The sequence below is a fragment of the Patella vulgata genome, chromosome 2, assembly GCF_932274485.2.
Source record: "Patella vulgata chromosome 2, xgPatVulg1.2, whole genome shotgun sequence".
Lineage (NCBI taxonomy): Eukaryota > Metazoa > Mollusca > Gastropoda > Patellidae > Patella > Patella vulgata.
In genome coordinates this window covers 64,727,034-64,746,070 of record NC_065880.2, presented here as the reverse complement: position 1 = coordinate 64,746,070, position 19,037 = coordinate 64,727,034, and positions in this window count along the sequence as shown.

The window sequence follows — 19,037 nt, the reverse complement described above, 5'->3', positions numbered from 1 at the left end:
ATAGCGGCCAAAAACGTGAGAAATGCATATTCTTCGACATGGCAATTTAGAATAATGGTAAATATAGCTAATAATATGTCAATTATATAATTTTTGGGGTCTCTGAATCGAAATATGCAAGATGGCGACCAACAATAATTTGTTGTCAATATGACAAGTTAGGATCACGGTGAACATGTCTAATAATATGTTAATTGGAAGGGTCGCTGAATCAAACTATCAGCCTAAAAATCAATTTCGAATATTATGGGTCGAGGAAATCCAACATATCCGCCGAAAACCCAAGATGGCGGCCCAAAATCCTGCAAAGACAATTTCTTTCCAGACGACGCGAATGTATAACTCGTGCTAACATCCACATTCCACATCTAACAAATGAGAAGATAAAGAACATATGATTATAGAAAATATCAAAACTAAACATTTGTCTCGTTATACAATAAAATATTTTTATAAATATAAAAGTATCAACGGGTTTCACAACAATTTTGGCAAAACAAAGTCATAAATATACATGCTATGTCGATAGTATTCGACCATGTCCGATCTCAAATGATATCCCACTGAATATGCCGAACAGATTTATTATGTAGTCTGCGCAGTCTAATGTTTATACGAAAATTATACAATAACCTGCAAGAGGGCACATATCATCACATAATAATGTTCACATAAATCTCATTCCTATTGCCATTCCTAGATTCCGTGATTTACCTTGAAGATCTGGATTTTGAATTTACCATTGTCTATTTTTTACTCAGCACTTTTGGCGGATATCCTGAGATAAAGCGCTTCGGAAGCATATGATTTCTGACAACAGTTGTTGCTGATTTAGTATTCTCAGAATGTTTACAGTGAAAGGTGATACAGGGCCAGTGTGGTTTCTATATATTTCCAAGAAGTGTAGTGTTTTGATAAGGTTTTTTTCTTTTCTTTTTGAGGTCTTCCTTTTGATTCTGTGAGAGGCGTTTCGCCGCTTGCCAGGACATTTTTATGTAACCGATATCCGAAATTGATTTTCAAGCATGCATTTCGATCCAGCGACCCCGAAAACCCTACATACGACATATTTTATTAAATTTAACGTGATTGTGATCATGTGATAAGCTTTATTTATAAAACAAATAAATGAGAAGGAATATGTTTGCAGTATAAACTATGCCCCCCCCCCCCGACTCTCCCTAATACACACAACATGCATACATTCGTCACACTCATCACAACACACCCATTCCACATCTTTATCAGAATCACTCAAGTCAGTGGTGGTACCACTGATCTGCACATCTTAAACACGCCATCATCGAGCACTCTACTCTCATCGACATATGTCGCATTGCCAATGTCATTCTTACTCAAAATCCTGGTCAATGTCACAAAACAAGATCTTAGGCCCGCTTTCCATGCACGAGTTTCCGCCAGTGAAAAAGTCGGTATAATGTAATGGGTCCGTTTCCATGTAAGCAACTTTTTGGCATGAGATGTGTACACATTCGGCAAACCTCGTCTGTATGACGGCAAGTGATATGTAACTACACCTATACAAATGTGATGCGTATGGTGGCTGATAGTGGCCATATTAAATCTCGCCTTTTCACAACGCGACAACACGACATCACGGCAGTATTGACGCAATCACACGACACTTTACTCTGTCGTAACATCGTGTTATTTTTGTCGTAACATTGAGATGTCGACTTGTCGGCTAAGTCTCTTTCTACAAGTCACAAAAATACAGCTGTACTCATTACATCATATAAGAAGCAGATTAGAAATGAAATGAAATGAAATGGGGTTTAACGTCCTGTTCTGCTCCTAAACTGGGCTAATGAAGAGGGGCATACGCCATACAGTGTGCTATGAGGGAAATTTTGCCCGGGCAGCGGCACTATCGCCTACTCTTATATCGAATTCCAACTGCCAGGGGATCTTTTACGTACATTCCAATGTATACACGGGACCTCGGTTTTTCGTGTCATCCGAAGGACTAGACAGCTGTCCTTGTCAGGCTCTCCATCCTGCATCACTGACAAGGGGGAACCACGCCGGAAAATCTGGATGAACTTTCTCGGCCAATGCATATTTTATTGGCAAAGAAGTAATCATCGTAATTTACTCAAGTTAATTAGTAACTGTTTTAACATTAAAATCTTTAGCCGACTTAAAAAGAGTTTTGTACAAACGGAGCCTATCTGTCCATTCCAGGTCTACCAAAGACATAAAATTCAAATAATTGAATTATAAGAAGAGTAAAGAACGCTTGCGTAAGAATACATGAATTGTCCTGCACATAATCATTTTTACAGAAAGCTTGTTTGACAGTCAAATAATCGCTAATTCCAGATCACCACCACCGATTATTTAACCAACCAACGAAAGCCCCACCTAGGCCGCGTTGTGAGCAACATATGTCTATTGTATACCTACACTCACTTGGGTTTCGGTTTATCGTAACTTCCGAACAACTACGCTCACTTTCCATAATAACCCTACAGTCGTTATCCTGACAAGTGCGGAGAGCGATGTGCATGCTCCAATTCACACTTGACAGCCCATATCATTAAACACTCTTGAGATAGAAGAGTTTGTTTCATTTTTAAAAATGGCGAATCACAGAAAAAAAAACCACGTTATTGTCTTAAAATGTTGAACGCCTTCGAAGGAGAAATTCAGCGAACATTATGCACAGTTATAAAAAAGTATTGTTCTCTCTTATGAACTAACTACTATACTATGGTTATTCAAAACTTACCTACGTGTTTGAAATCAGCTTTGGTTAAGCTTTGACATCGGAAATATCAAAATGGGAACTATAATTATATCATTTCGTACAAAGGGGTGACAACATATCGTGTTTATCGAAAGGGTTTGTGCCCCTTTACGACAAGTAACGTTTTGTATACCATTTTTGATTACAAAACAAACAACGGTATTCGATGTACGGGCCTTGAGTTTCACTAGGGTTGGGGCAATTTGAGTCCATTTCACGACCACCAATTTTTCCTAGGCGAAATAGACTGGAAAAAACTTATTTGTGCAATTTTTTGGTTATAGCGGCCAAAAACGTGAGAAATGCATATTCTTCGACATGGCAATTTAGAATAATGGTAAATATAGCTAATAATATGTCAATTATATAATTTTTGGGGTCTCTGAATCGAAATATGCAAGATGGCGACCAACAATAATTTGTTGTCAATATGACAAGTTAGGATCACGGTGAACATGTCTAATAATATGTTAATTGGAAGGGTCGCTGAATCAAACTATCAGCCTAAAAATCAATTTCGAATATTATGGGTCGAGGAAATCCAACATATCCGCCGAAAACCCAAGATGGCGGCCCAAAATCCTGCAAAGACAATTTCTTTCCAGACGACGCGAATGTATAACTCGTGCTAACATCCACATTCCACATCTAACAAATGAGAAGATAAAGAACATATGATTATAGAAAATATCAAAACTAAACATTTGTCTCGTTATACAATAAAATATTTTTATAAATATAAAAGTATCAACGGGTTTCACAACAATTTTGGCAAAACAAAGTCATAAATATACATGCTATGTCGATAGTATTCGACCATGTCCGATCTCAAATGATATCCCACTGAATATGCCGAACAGATTTATTATGTAGTCTGCGCAGTCTAATGTTTATACGGAAATTATACAATAACCTGCAAGAGGGCACATATCATCACATAATAATGTTCACATAAATCTCATTCCTATTGCCATTCCTAGATTCCGTGATTTACCTTGAAGATCTGGATTTTGAATTTACCATTGTCTATTTTTTACTCAGCACTTTTGGCGGATATCCTGAGATAAAGCGCTTCGGAAGCATATGATTTCTGACAACAGTTGTTGCTGATTTAGTATTCTCAGAATGTTTACAGTGAAAGGTGATACAGAGCCAGTGTGGTTTCTATATATTTCCAAGAAGTGTAGTGTTTTGATAAGGTTTTTTTCTTTTCTTTTTGAGGTCTTCCTTTCGATTCTGTGAGAGGCGTTTCGCCGCTTGCCAGGACATTTTTATGTAACCGATATCCGAAATTGATTTTCAAGCATGCATTTCGATCCAGCGACCCCGAAAACCCTACATACGACATATTTTATTAAATTTAACGTGATTGTGATCATGTGATAAGCTTTATTTATAAAACAAATAAATGAGAAGGAATATGTTTGCAGTATAAACTATGCCCGCCCCCCCCCCCCGACTCTCCCTAATACACACAACATGCATACATTCGTCACACTCATCACAACACACCCATTCCACATCTTTATCAGAATCACTCAAGTCAGTGGTGGTACCACTGATCTGCACATCTTAAACACGCCATCATCGAGCACTCTACTCTCATCGACATATGTCGCATTGCCAATGTCATTCTTACTCAAAATCCTGGTCAATGTCACAAAACAAGATCTTAGGCCCGCTTTCCATGCACGAGTTTCCGCCAGTGAAAAAGTCGGTATAATGTAATGGGTCCGTTTCCATGTAAGCAACTTTTTGGCATGAGATGTGTACACATTCGGCAAACCTCGTCTGTATGACGGCAAGTGATATGTAACTACACCTATACAAATGTGATGCGTATGGTGGCTGATAGTGGCCATATTAAATCTCGCCCTTTTCACAACGCGACAACACGACATCACGGCAGTATTGACGCAATCACACGACACTTTACTCTGTCGTAACATCGTGTTATTTTTGTCGTAACATTGAGATGTCGACTTGTCGGCTAAGTCTCTTTCTACAAGTCACAAAAATACAGCTGTACTCATTACATCATATAAGAAGCAGATTAGAAATGAAATGAAATGAAATGGGGTTTAACGTCCTGTTCTGCTCCTAAACTGGGCTAATGAAGAGGGGCATACGCCATACAGTGTGCTATGAGGGAAATTTTGCCCGGGCAGCGGCACTATCGCCTACTCTTATATCGAATTCCAACTGCCAGGGGATCTTTTACGTGCATTCCAATGTATACACGGGACCTCGGTTTTTCGTGTCATCCGAAGGACTAGACAGCTGTCCTTGTCAGACTCTCCATCCTGCATCACTGACAAGGGGGAACCACGCCGGAAAATCTGGATGAACTTTCTCGGCCAATGCAGGGATCGAAAACCCGACCTCCAGGCTAGCGAGCCAGCGTCTTACCCACTTAAGAGCAGAACAGGACGTTAAACCCCATTTCATTTCATTTCATTTCTAATCTGCTTCTTATATGATGTAATGAGTACAGCTGTATTTTTGTGACTTGTAGAAAGAGACTTAGCCGACAAGTCGACATCTCAATGTTACGACAAAAATAACACGATGTTACGACAGAGTCAAGTGTCGTGTGATTGCGTCAATACTGCCGTGATGTCGTGTTGTCGCGTTGTGAAAAGGGCGAGATTTAATATGGCCACTATCAGCCACCATACGCATCACATTTGTATAGGTGTAGCTACATATCACTTGCCGTCATACAGACGAGGTTTGCCGAATGTGTACACATCTCATGCCAAAAAGTTGCTTACATGGAAACGGACCCATTACATTATACCGTCTTCATTAGCCCAGGTTAGGAGCAGAACAGTAGGACGTTAAACTCCATTTCATTTCATTTTTTTCTATTATTTTTGGTGCATGCCCGACCCCCTGGGACAGAGCCACGCCCAAAATTTGTGTGCCTTTTGTGTCGCCTACAGGCCGCCCAATTTTTATGTTTATCGTTTACTTGGCAGATGTATTCCTTATAGCCTAAGGGCATCAACTATTGATTTTGGGGAATGCCCCGACCCCCAGGGACAGAGCCACGCCCAATTTTTGCCTTTAACGCCCAAAGGCCACAATTTTGAATGGATTATCTTGGAACTTGGTATACTTATTCCTTATACCCTAAGGACGGCAACTATTGATGTTGTCATTTCAATAACAAGATATGGTCCCTATTTATATTGTTTCCATATCCAACCCCCACGGGCAGAGCCACGCCCAGTTTTTGTATTTATCGTCTACAGGCTGCAATTCTGAATGGATCATCTTGGAACTTTGCATATTTATTCCTTATACCATAAAGACAGCAACTATTTATTTTGATGCTTGCCCCGACCTACTGGGGCAGTCTCACACCCACTTTGTTAGTATTTTGTCTGTAAATTTGGCAAAACAAACCCGACGCCTAGCCTTCTTTGCCTCTGATCATATTACAGGCATTTCATATTTCATTCTCTTCATTTTAAAAAGTACCATATCAATCAAAGCTGGAATGTGGACGTATATTGCAGCGTTAGCGATGCTCTTGTTGCATTAGAGTTTAACGTTCGCTGCCACCGATGGTTTATTATGCTTAGCGCACTTCAAGGGGTTTTCCTGTGGGGGAAAACCTGAGTGCCGAAAGAAACCCACGAGGTTGAGAAGACGCCCCTGTCTCAAAGCCACATACGCTTACACCAGGGATCGAAATCACGAACGCATGCCAATATGGCGGTATTATATATTAGATTCAAAATTCTAGATTTGTTAATGTCGTGCTATCGTCTAATTTCTAACTTCTATTCATATGTAATATCCCGTATCGCTTAATGCAGCTTAAATAATATATGGTAGGTATAATGGAGGCGTCAGAAATAGAAACTTCATCGCGATCCTTTAAAGGCAGTTTCATCCCCACAAAATGGGGTTTCTAAATATATATCTTTTAACCTTTTCAAGAAAATGTTTACCATGAAAATTAGTACACTTGTGCTAAGGGGACTATCCTCATTAAATAAAGTTATTATTATAAAGTGTCCATTCTTGTTAGAGCAGAAGTAGAATACAAATCCACAGTATATAAATATAAATTGATATATTGGCTCAACTGTATACAAAAATAAAATAAAATTCTCCAAATCCCGCACTTGTCTTCAAATAAATCAACAAATGTTGTAAAGCCTATTTGCTGAGTATATCACGTTCGATGTTGTTTTTAGTTTTAGCACTCCGTCCAACCATTCAACCTGACGAAGAATGAGTCGTTTATATCAACAAAATGCTTCAGACCAGGTGCTCAATCAGCAAATTGAGCACGCAGTGGAGACACCAAACGATTTCATAATGATGGTTGCTAGGTAGACCTGTAAAATTCTAAATTTGTTCGATGTTCATGCTTAACCTATAAAATGTCAATGAAAAAAGCATTTTTCGTCTTAATGATAAAAATAAGATGAAATAGAACTAGATCTGCTAAGCAGATATTAAAGCTTTTATATTCACAATCACTTCCTGTCACATGTCATGGGTCATATAAAGAATCTGAACAAGATAAAAAAAATCATTAAAATCGGCCAAAAACTCGCGAAGTTAATGCGATTTTTCACTCGTAAACAACTTTGTCGGCACGAAAAACGTCAAAGGCAATTGTGACATTTTCAAATAGCATAAATTCGACCCTGATCCCGGCTATCCAGAAATGTATTCATTTTGTAAATAGGAGACGTATTCCCCAAACTACGGCCTATTGTTTTCATTTTCATGTCCGTTATCGTCGATTTTTCACTTTTTATCATATTCAGTTCAAAATGGTGACCATCAGTTGACCGATATCAAAATTCTGATCCGATAGATTTTTAGGCATTCCTTCAAGGATTCAGAAAATGTAAATCCCATGCTGCATAAGCCTTATGGGTTTTCACGTTTCAAGGTGTTGGCACTTACGGTTCAATCGGCAGACTGCATATTTTGTGTACACATCAGTAATTTCTTAGCTAGTGTAGAAAAGAAATTTCAAGGCACTCTGACCTTTATTTCGGCGATTTTTTGTGAAAACTTTTATCCTTAATTTCATCAAGGGGAGACAAGTTAGAAAATTTCTAATGACAACTTTCAAGTCGCATCGATAAGATCGACTTACATATTAAATTTCATGAAAATCGTGCAACTATTAAAGAAGTTGTCAAGTTGGTCTCAACTTCCGATTCGAAATCACAGCGACGAATTTTCGAAATTCGAAAATCCGAAATTGCAGATTTGATGTAAATGTTTCAAGGTACTCAAAGAAGAAAAGAATTAGTAAATAGGTCAAATAGTCACAAAGTTACAGCAATGTAGGTCAAATACATTCGTTCGTAAAATTCGGTGATTTCGGATGAGTAAAACGTTTTGAAAATATATTCATTCCAAAGCCACCACCCATTCTTGGGGGGGGGGGGGTAAAGGTTTCAGAAAGATCCTTTGGTTAGATTCTGAGATATAAGATTTGCAGGAAACACAGACACAAAAAAAGATAATATCTATCTGCATAGCAGATATCAAAGCTTTCATATTAACTGCATAAGGGATATAGAGTCATTTGAAACAATAAGTAGAAATGTCATCAGGTATTTGAAAAGTTACATTTACCTTATGAACAAGATGGGACAAATACAAAAAAACAACATTGTATGTTGTGGCTACCCTGAAGGCATATTTAGAAAACAGTATATTATATACAGAGTATGTTAACTCTTGAATAGACCTTTTAGTAGTTTTGCGTACGCAGGACAGGAAGTAGATGTGCTTCAATGTAAACAGATCCGTTCCTTGCATTTAGTTTTAGAGTTAGGTGTGATTTTTAAAGGAATCAATCGGAAATTGCTGAAAATCAAAAAGCATCTTCGTCTCATGACCTTAAACACTGTATATAAATCGAAAGTCAATCAAACATTAACTTTAGCCTGTAGAACATCCACAAGAATTTGCAAAGTGGTTAAGGGTTATAACTGACAGTAATTATCGAAAATTATTGAAAATAACTAGGCTTCTTCCTCTTGTGACCTTAAACACTATGTATCAATTTAAAGTCAATCGGTTATTAACTTAGCCTCCAGAGTGCCCAAAAGATATTTCAAAGAGATCAAGGGCCATAACTCTGGCACTCCCAGTGTTGGCAGAGAAAGTTCATCCGTATCTTCCGGTGTGGTTTCTCCTTGTCTTTAAGGCAGAAAGGAGGGTCTGACAAGGACAGCTGTCTAGTTGTCTAAATGACACATAAAAGATCCATTGGCAGTTGGAATTCGATAGTAGTGTAGGTTGTAGCGCCGCTGTACGAGCAAAATCTCCCTCATAGCAGAGCAGAACAGTAGGACGTTAAACCCCATTTCAGTTCATTTCGACAGGACTAAAAATATCAATTATTCATTTATCCAGTTGCTATATCCAGCACTATAATACACAGTCGTCATTTCACAAAATTAGACAAGTCGACAAGAAACTAACCACATTCCTCAGGACCTGGTGCAGAAAAGTATTGTCTCAAGCTCCTTTTATAAATGGCTGACGGACAGTTTTCTCGTATGATGCAGAGTATCTCTACAGAACAACAATGAACGACAGTGTTACCAGTACCTGTGATGTGTCAAATTGTCAATCCTAAGTGTTTCGGCATGTTTTCTTCCATGTGACGACATCCTGAGTGAGGAAAAGTACTTTCTTTTTGTTTTCAAGTGTCGGTAGATTCAATTTTTTTTTGTTGAAAATAAATCAGACATACTGCTGGACCATATTATAAAATTTAAAAGTGGTGGCCATGTTTCAACTCCTCTGACTGATGAAATAGCACCCTGAATTATGATAGCTGACTTGTATAGCTGTGCAAAGGTGCCCAGTTTAGAAGTGCCAGGAATTGGACACGTCAATTTATATTCCGTCGCAATATCGAGAACCCGATATGCCGTCATTTTCAAGTTCATTGCTGGGAATACTTAAGATAGATGTATTCATGCCATTACTATTATAGAAACAAACGCGCAACTGTTGGATTTTGTATGGACAATTTCAAGTTGTGGATATTTAGTCGAAAGCCTAAACTTCAGTTGACAATTTCGATAACCAGTGACTTTTAGAAACAATTTGAACAGACTTAGACAGCTGTACATGTTTATCTATAATTGCAGTGCAAAATAGAGAAAAACGATTCTATGAGAGGATGTCGTTGGTTGTACTCTCAGCTAGTGATTATTAGAACTAGATATTTTTTAAATATTTAGTGTGATTTCTTGGTGTCAGTGGAGGGTGGGCCTGGCAGTTAGGAACAGTGTCTAGTCGATCAGAACGGAAATAAGAGTAGGTCGTAGCGCCGTTGTCCGTGCAAAATTTCCCTCATAGAACAATTCATTCCGGTAAGTGCAGAATTTTATTCATTCATTCTTGAAATCTTCAAAAACCCAAAGTCAACAGTAAGTGAATGAAAACATTGACCTCTAGGTAGATCTATGGACTGGTTGTAGCTTCAAATGCAAACAAGCGATTGTCATGCAAAATACGCCCACATCTTGCAAAAGATGGTCAGAGAACAAGCTAAAGGAGCGATTTTTCGTACAAATTCAAAACTCAACGTTCATTACAATGTACCGATGATTAAAGGACAATATTGGTGTCAGTCATTATAAAATATGTGATAGAGCTCGTTAGATACATCCCAAATATAATTTTAACACAGATCATTGCTACGATAGATGGGTAACAAGCCAATTCTTTTTTTGAATTGTCAGATATCCTCTCATATAACAGCTTTTCGTCTTCAACTGAATTATCAGTGAAATGAAATTCGATCGTTTGTCTGTTACCGCTCGTTACTGCAGTCTGTTATATAGAAGGACAACTCATGTTTGTCATGTTTGACGTCACTTCCCGTTTCTTCACGTGCTTGTTACTCAGCTATAGTAGCAATGATCTGTGTTAAAATTATATTTGGGGTGTATTTAACGAGCTCCAAAACATATTTTATAATGACTGACACCAATATTGTCCTCTAAAACGGTTTTTAAAATTTGATAAAAATTGTGACCTCTATAGGGTCCACAAGCTAAAAATACGATTTTCGTAAAATCAGGGGCCATATATTTCAGGAAGTTACGATCCGATATGTATGAATATCGAAAGGAACCAAGATCTTTGGATTATAAATTATAAACATGAGCCCACAACCTTGATATACCATATTGTTACACTATTTGCGTACGAGGGGGCAACCATTTTGTTCGTCACTTTCGGTCCGATTTTTACGAAATTCGAACCCAGCCATCTTTAGGGTGTAACGGCTCTCATATTCGAACGGATAAAAATTGTGACCTCTATAGGGTCCACGAGCTAAAAACGCGATTTTTCTTACAATCAGCGGCCATAATTCAGAAAGTTATGGTCCGATATTCGCGAATATCTACAGTAACTGAGATCTGTGGGTTATAAACTTCGATTTCAAGTTTCAACAAAATCGGATAAAAATTGTGACCTCTACGGTGTCCACAAGCTAAAAACATGATTTTTTGTACAACCAGGGGTCATAATCCATGAAGTTAAGGTCAGATAATGCTAATATCGAAAGGAACCAAGATCTTAGGGAGAGAAACCTATATTTCAAGTTTCGTTGAAATTGGATTAAATTGTGACCATATTACAGTGGACTGTCACATCCGATGTCTGATCACTCCGGATTGCAGTGACATCCGACATGTTTTTCATGTCCCAATTTATTTCCTTATTACTTCAGCCAAAAAATCCCTGGTAAATCCGGATTCTGTATGTTGCGGTTTCCTACATCAATCAGCCGTCCCGTCACATAATTTCCATTGAATCGACACCGTATAATCCGTACTTCAAACGGTGGGTGTGAAGCATCCAATTATCGGCGAGATTAAAACTCAATGGGTGTGAAGCCAGAAAAGATTAACAAGCAATCACCAATCAATTATCGGTGAGATTAAAACTCGCAAGCGCCGGTCTGTGTTGATTACTTTGGTAATGTTATAAATTCTTTGTTGATTATTTTACAATGTATAATCCTTTGTAAGAGTGCGCTTGGTATTTGATTTTAGTTACTCATGTCAAATACCGCGACATTATATAAAAATTGCCGCGATTGAAGAATCATTATACACTATTGTATTCAAAATGTCTGAACGTCCTGCAAAGCATGCCCGAACAGATTTGACATTAGATGTAAAGCGGCAACTTATAGCAGATTTCGAGAAAGTTCCACGACCTGCGCAGAAGGAATTAGCCGTTAAGTATTCAATTGGCCAGGACTCCGCCTTACGATATGCTTCCGGTAATCTTAAGCAAACTAATTTAAACGATTACATGCATTGATATTTATAAATATATTGTACGCATGCATTGGTATTACATGTAAATGATTTTATGAATATATTGTACGCATGCATTGTTATTGTTAATTATTTAATGTAATAAAATTTTGAAAGTACAGAAAGGGAATAGCATTCTGGTGATTCGAAGCTACAATATAAAGATACTTCCGGTTTTCGAAGTTACAGTATTTCCGGTTTTGGAGAAAGCTCGGTATTCCGACACGCTGTGTGATCCGAAATATTGTAACGATCCCGTACGATGTCGGATGTGACAGAGTCCACTGTACTACCAAATTCAATTGCAACATTACATAATATGTAATGTTGATATTGGTGACTTATATTTACCCTCCTCTGACCCTTCTTCCAGCATAACTCAAGTGGGTTCTAATCATTCCTTTTTGGAAAATCTACTGAAAGATCTGAGAATCAAATTGATGAGTATCTTGCTACCCGAGATTGTCTTTAGAGCCGGTGATGACACTGAAAATGCACGTAAAGTATATTGCTCTTGTCAAAGACCTAGTTTTGGACAAATGATAGCATGTGATTCCATCAGTTGCAAGACTGAGTGGTATCACTATGCATGTGTAATTACAACGCGTGCACCGAAACATTCATGGTTTTGTTCAGACTGCAAATCTGAGACAAATTATTATATTTATACATGTGCTTCAATGTAAACAGGCCCGTTCCTTGCTGGACGGGCGAATCGATGCTGAAATTGAAAACATCGGGTGTGATACGGTTGGCAAGTTCTATTGCAAATATAAGCTAAACAACCATTTTTCATTATTTATGATTCCTTCATTTACCGACCTGACTAACTTTATGGTAGTGTTTTTCCAACAATATTTATTCCAAGTTGCATAAAGCGATACAGAATTTCATAGATAGCGGTGTTCTTGACGAAATCAAACCAAACTGTAATGGGGTTTATCGTCCTACTTTTCTACACCAACTGGGCTAATGAAGACGGACTTATGCCATACAGTGTGCCATCTGAAATTTAGCCCGGATAGCGGCGCCATGACGGTCTACTTTTATTACGAATTAAATCTGCCAGGGGTATTCGTACGATCCGAACGACTAAACACTGTCCCTGGGAACTAATAATGTCAGAAATATACTTTTATTACGAATTACAGCAGCCAAGGGTTTTTGTCCGATCCAAAAGACTAGACACTGCCCCTGTCTACAATAACGACAGCCTCTGCAAATCACAGGGACGGAAATTATAATGTCAGAAATATTATAAAGCTTAGTTTTGCCAGTGTGTATACTAGCTGACGATGTTATAAAACCCATAGATATATTTCTATACACATAACCGATATCTTCCGGCGTGGTTCTCCCTCCCTTGTTATTGATGCAGGAACGGGGTCTGGCACGGACAGAGGCTAGTTTTTTGGATGGTATAGAGAGATATTTTTAGAGCAGTAAAAGATTATAGACCAACAGTATATAAATATTAATTGGCTTAACTGTAAATAAAAATCAAATAAAATTCTCCATATCCTGCACTTGTCTTCAACAAAAAATGAACAAATGCTGTTTAGCTTATATTTGAAATAGTATTTGCAAACCATCACGTTCGATGTTTTCAATTTTCACCTTTCAACCTGACGAAAAGCGAGTCGTCTGTATCAACATAGTCCCAATCAGGTGCTCAATCGCCAAATTGAACACACGGTGGCGACGCCAAACGCAACATAATGATGATTGCTAAGTAGAAGTATCAAAATTCTAAATTAGTTCGACGCCCATGATTAACACGTAAAGCGACAATGAAGTAGACATTCTTCGTCTTAATAGAAATGCGATGAAACAGAATTAAAGTAAATTTACACTAAATAATGAAGTTGGATTATACATTGTCTAAATTTAGAAATTACATGAACAGAAGTTAGAAATTAGTTTAGTTTAAACAATATTTTATTCAATAAACTAAAATGGATTGAACAACAGGAAAAGGCCTATATAAGTTCTCTCCAAAAATAAAATAGTTTAATCTTATGTTTACAGTAAACAATGGTGGACATATGTATGGGTAGTGAGTTACAAACATATATACATTTCTTGGAGTGTAATGTTTAGATATATTATTACATTTAAGGTTATGAAAATAGAAAAATATTACATAATGTAGACATAGTTTTAGTTTTAATAATTAAGGCTTCAAAATCGCTTGCTATCTTTTATAAATTTATGCACTATTACAAATATGTTAGAATTGGTATCATTTTAATACTTAAGGCTTCAAAATCGCTTGCTATCTTTTATAAATTTATGCACTATTACAAATATGTTAGAATTGGTCATCTGAAAGATCGGTGTTGCCATATAAAATTAGATCCATTGTAACATCTTATGTAAGCTAGTGTATATTATTTTGGAGAAATGTTCTAGTGTCAGAGTAGGCTGGACATATGAAAAAGTAATGGTAATTATCTTGTCTGTAGATAATTTCTTAATTGACAATGAATAATATTCTCTTTTCTATTTCCAGTATTATAACATAAGGGTGGTCTAATTAAAGGATATACACGTGAAAGGCCCGATTTAAATGTACTTAACGTTTGTGAGTTTTTAATAAGTTCTGGTAGATTGTTCCAAAGTTTAATTGTACAGGGAAAGAAGCTATTAGAATACGAATTGGTTTTACAAAATGGTGGATTGAGGTTCTGATTTTCATTACGAAGGTTATAATTGGATACTAATGGTTTAAATTTGTTAAAGACTTCAGACAGATAGCTGGGGCATAGGTTATTTTTTTATATCTTATATAGATATATTAATTTGTGTTTTATTCTGCGATTGGACAGTGATTCCTATCCCAGTTCTTTGTACAAATTGTTTTTAGATGAATTTCTTCTAAGGCCAGTTATTATTCTACCCGCTTCAGTTTGAACACTTTCTAGTAGGTCAGAATCTTTCATTGAGCAGTTATCCCATACAATATCAGCATATTCTAGGGCGAATAAAAGCAAGATATATTTTATCGAGTGAAATTCTATTAATTTTATATTTCAGTATACGCAAAATATTTGACGACCGCAAGCTTTCTGGTATATATTTGAAATATGATTTGACCATAATGCATTAGACTGAAATGTTAATCCCAAATGACAATGAGTATTTACGTTTTCAACTTTTGTATTTTCGAAGATAACATCTGGATGAATTGAATTTTTCCTAGTAAAAATAATATTTTTGGTTTTATTGGGGTTAAAAGTTACACCACTGTTTAGCCCACGATGGGATAATATTAATAACTTTATTTATAGTGTTCGCGCTACTTATAGGCTGTGATTTAGCCCCGAAAATCGTTTCATCTCGTCCCAGCAAATTCCGGGTGAAAATCTGACTCTTTGTTACATAATTTAACCAATAGGCCGTCACTGTCGCATACATTTCTGTTCCGATGGATTGCACAATACGTCTTGCACTCGAATTACGTCTCGAACTATATTTGTCAAGTGTAGCCATAATCGGGTGAAAAAATCAAATTCTAAGCCAATCAGAAACCATAAAAGCATAGATCGTCATTAGGTCAAAGGTCAATAGCCATAAATAGACCAGGGAATACATTTTATGAGACGGAACACGTTGGATTGTTTACATTTGTCAGTGAGAATTCCTCTGCAAATATGCCGGGATTACGTATAGGATATTAACCTACCCGAGATTGATATGGTAGAGGATATTAACCTACCCGAGATTGATATGGTAGAGAACGCGCGGGCGAAGCCCAAGCGTTCTCTACCATATCAATCCGAGGGAGAGTAGGTTTATATCCGACATATACAACGCCATTTCACCCTTAAATTTAATAGGCTCTTCCATTAAAAGGCAACAACGATTGGATAATTGCTCGATAGTTTCCGCCAAACAGCGAAAATTACCGAAGTAATCACGTGCAATTACGTGCATGTTTTTGTTTATACGTCGCCATTTTGTACTATTGACTTGAAAGCAAAAACAAAATGGATAGTAATACGAAGTCAGACGAATAATCAATCCTTTTTAGCCAACATTTTGACGATGGAATAGATGTGAATGCAAATATCGACGAGGATCTATCCAAAGCCTGCAGAAAATTTGGACCAAAAGGCATTCTTTTCCAAGAATTCTGACAGTGAACCCAAATTGGAGGTTTTCGGTATGTTCAGAGAAGGATTTGACCGACTGTTTTAAAATACTATATAAAGGAACTCTTGAGCGATAAATATTTTTCAAGTCTAGGAGTGTGTGGACGGAAAGAAAATTCTGAAAGATATCTTAGACATGGAGTATGGGTAATCGATTTAAATATGCCGTCTATTTCGGCCCGGAATGTTACAAACTGTACCATAACAATTTTAATTGTCAAAAGAATAAAAATTTATTCCTGTGTTTTTTGTTTTATTTCGATCATCTATGTCATCAGCGGTTGATATGAGTTGAATATATCGACCTGAGATGACGTAATATCAACCTGTCATGACGTCATCAGCGGTTGATATGAACGAATAAATCAACATATGATGACGTCATGACAGGTTGTTATGAGATATAACTGCTATGGACAAAGAAAAAACTACCGCCAGTTGTATATTGGATAATACCACCTGCTAAATGTTGCATTGACACGGTAAAGACGACTTACCCCTGATCTGTGGCATAAATATGGCCAATAATTGGGAAATAGCACCAATGATTGAATGAATCTTTTATTTTCTGGAAACAAGTATTTCTTCAAAACTATTTCAGTGAAACAATATCCAAGAGAAATATATACTTAATACAGATGAAAACGATTTTGGCATGCTTGAAATACTGGTTTGGTCTATTAATTATATATAATGTTAAGAAAAAACAAAAATAATAATACCATGTGATCTGATCGATACAATTAATAATAATTCACCTTCATCAATTTTACTATTTTTTTTAAAAAAGAAAACAATAGACTTATTATAAGAGTATATATAGAGAGAAATGGGGTTTAACTTCCACTCAACACAAACTAGGTAATTTTGGTTCAATTTCATTCCAATAATTCGCTTGCGTGTAGTGGTCTTTAGCAGTGGAAGGAAACTGGAGGACCCGGAGAAAACCCATGAGGTTGGACAGACGACCCTTCTCCTTGCCAAGTACAACCGTGGAATCTAAACCACGCCAGTGGACTCAATAACAGACCTTTTGATACAGCGCGCATATGCTACCCATTCGGCTACTCAACATTTATTTAAAGAAAGAAATTAAAAAAAAATAATAAACAAATGCAATTGTATAAATTTCCTCGTACACAACAATACCATACACCACTAGTATTAATGAAAAATGTATATAATAATAATAATATCATTTATAAAGTGTATTAATACTGGAGAACGGTTTCTAATGTGCTGTTCAGGTTCTTATATTCACAGAATACATGTATTTACACAGAGATCAGCTCTTGTGCCCATATACACTGTACAAAATTGAAAGATATATACCAACCAGTAAATAAAAGTACATACCGGTATAAGAGAAAAACAAACAGTTACCTAAGTAAAATGGTTCTAGTAAAATGAATTAGAAATGAAATGGTCTAATGAAGATGGGCATATCCGCCATACAGTGTGCTATAAGGCAAATTTTGCCTGGGCACAGCACTATATGGCCTACGTTTATATCGAATTACAACTGCCAAGGGATCTTTTTACGTGCACACCAATGTATACACGCGACCTCGACTAGACTGCTGTCCTTGTGCCTTGTCAGCCCCTCCGCCTGCACCACTGACAAGGAGAAACCGTCGGAAATGAATTAGAATAAAAAAGTAAAATAAAAAAAAAAAAGTAAGCATAAAGTGACAAAATATAGTATGAAAATTTATTGACATGTACAGTACATTTAAGTAAAACATATTTAAAATATGTAATATTTAAAAACCGCATACAAAAATACATGTATACAGGTGTAGGCCTACTCACATAATTTCAACAATATCATCATCACTATTAAAATCAATGTCACTGTCAGCATATGTTTGGCTGTCACTTTTATATTCGAACAATATACACAAATCCATACAAGAAAGTTTTCACTTGTAACAAGTACATCTATTACTGATCTATCTGTAAAAGTGTAATGCAGCTTGATTTACATTCACATTGAAAATTTTGTTTGGTGCTTGATCTCTAGTCACCCTAACCCTGTCATTTGTTCAATAGAGTTTAACAAGTATGTGTATAGTTTAGAGTTTAACAAGAGGGGTTTAAATTTCCACAGCTACAGTCAGGCAACAAGGGAGGAATGCGCTAGAATATGCCCCCTTTTTGACTGGTGATGCAAGGGCAGAAATAATTCTTCATACATATTTTTTTCAAAAAAAGTAAGTGCATTTGTACCAACTCATCTATTTCGGTTCCAATTTTCCCCATAACATGGGGGTTGGATGGCCGAATTGTTAGCATGTGCGCACTGTATCATAAACCCTGTCATTGAGTCAACAGGTGTGGTTTCGAATCCCCGGTTGTATGTGACAAGGAGTAGGGTCGCCTGTCCAACCTCGTGGGTTTTCTCGGGTCCTCCCGTTTCCTCCCACTGCTAAAGACCCCTACGCGGAAGCGAATTATTGAAATAAAAAAATTAAACCATATGTTAGTCCCGAAACGACATAGTTTGTGTCGAGTGGACGTTAAACCCCATTTCTCTCTCTCTCCTTATAAACCTATAACGGTAAATCTCTTTGATCTTTGGGGTGAATTCTATGCCCGGAATAACTTGCGATCTTAAAGTCGGGGGCGGCTTTGAATATATATAGGGGAATTCGGGGTTATTCTTCTGAAAGTTTTTCTTTAAACCTGTACCGGGTTATTCTTCCACTGTAGGTTTTTAGTTCCCATAAGAAAACATGAAATAGGGTTTTTCTTACGGGAATTCTGGGATAT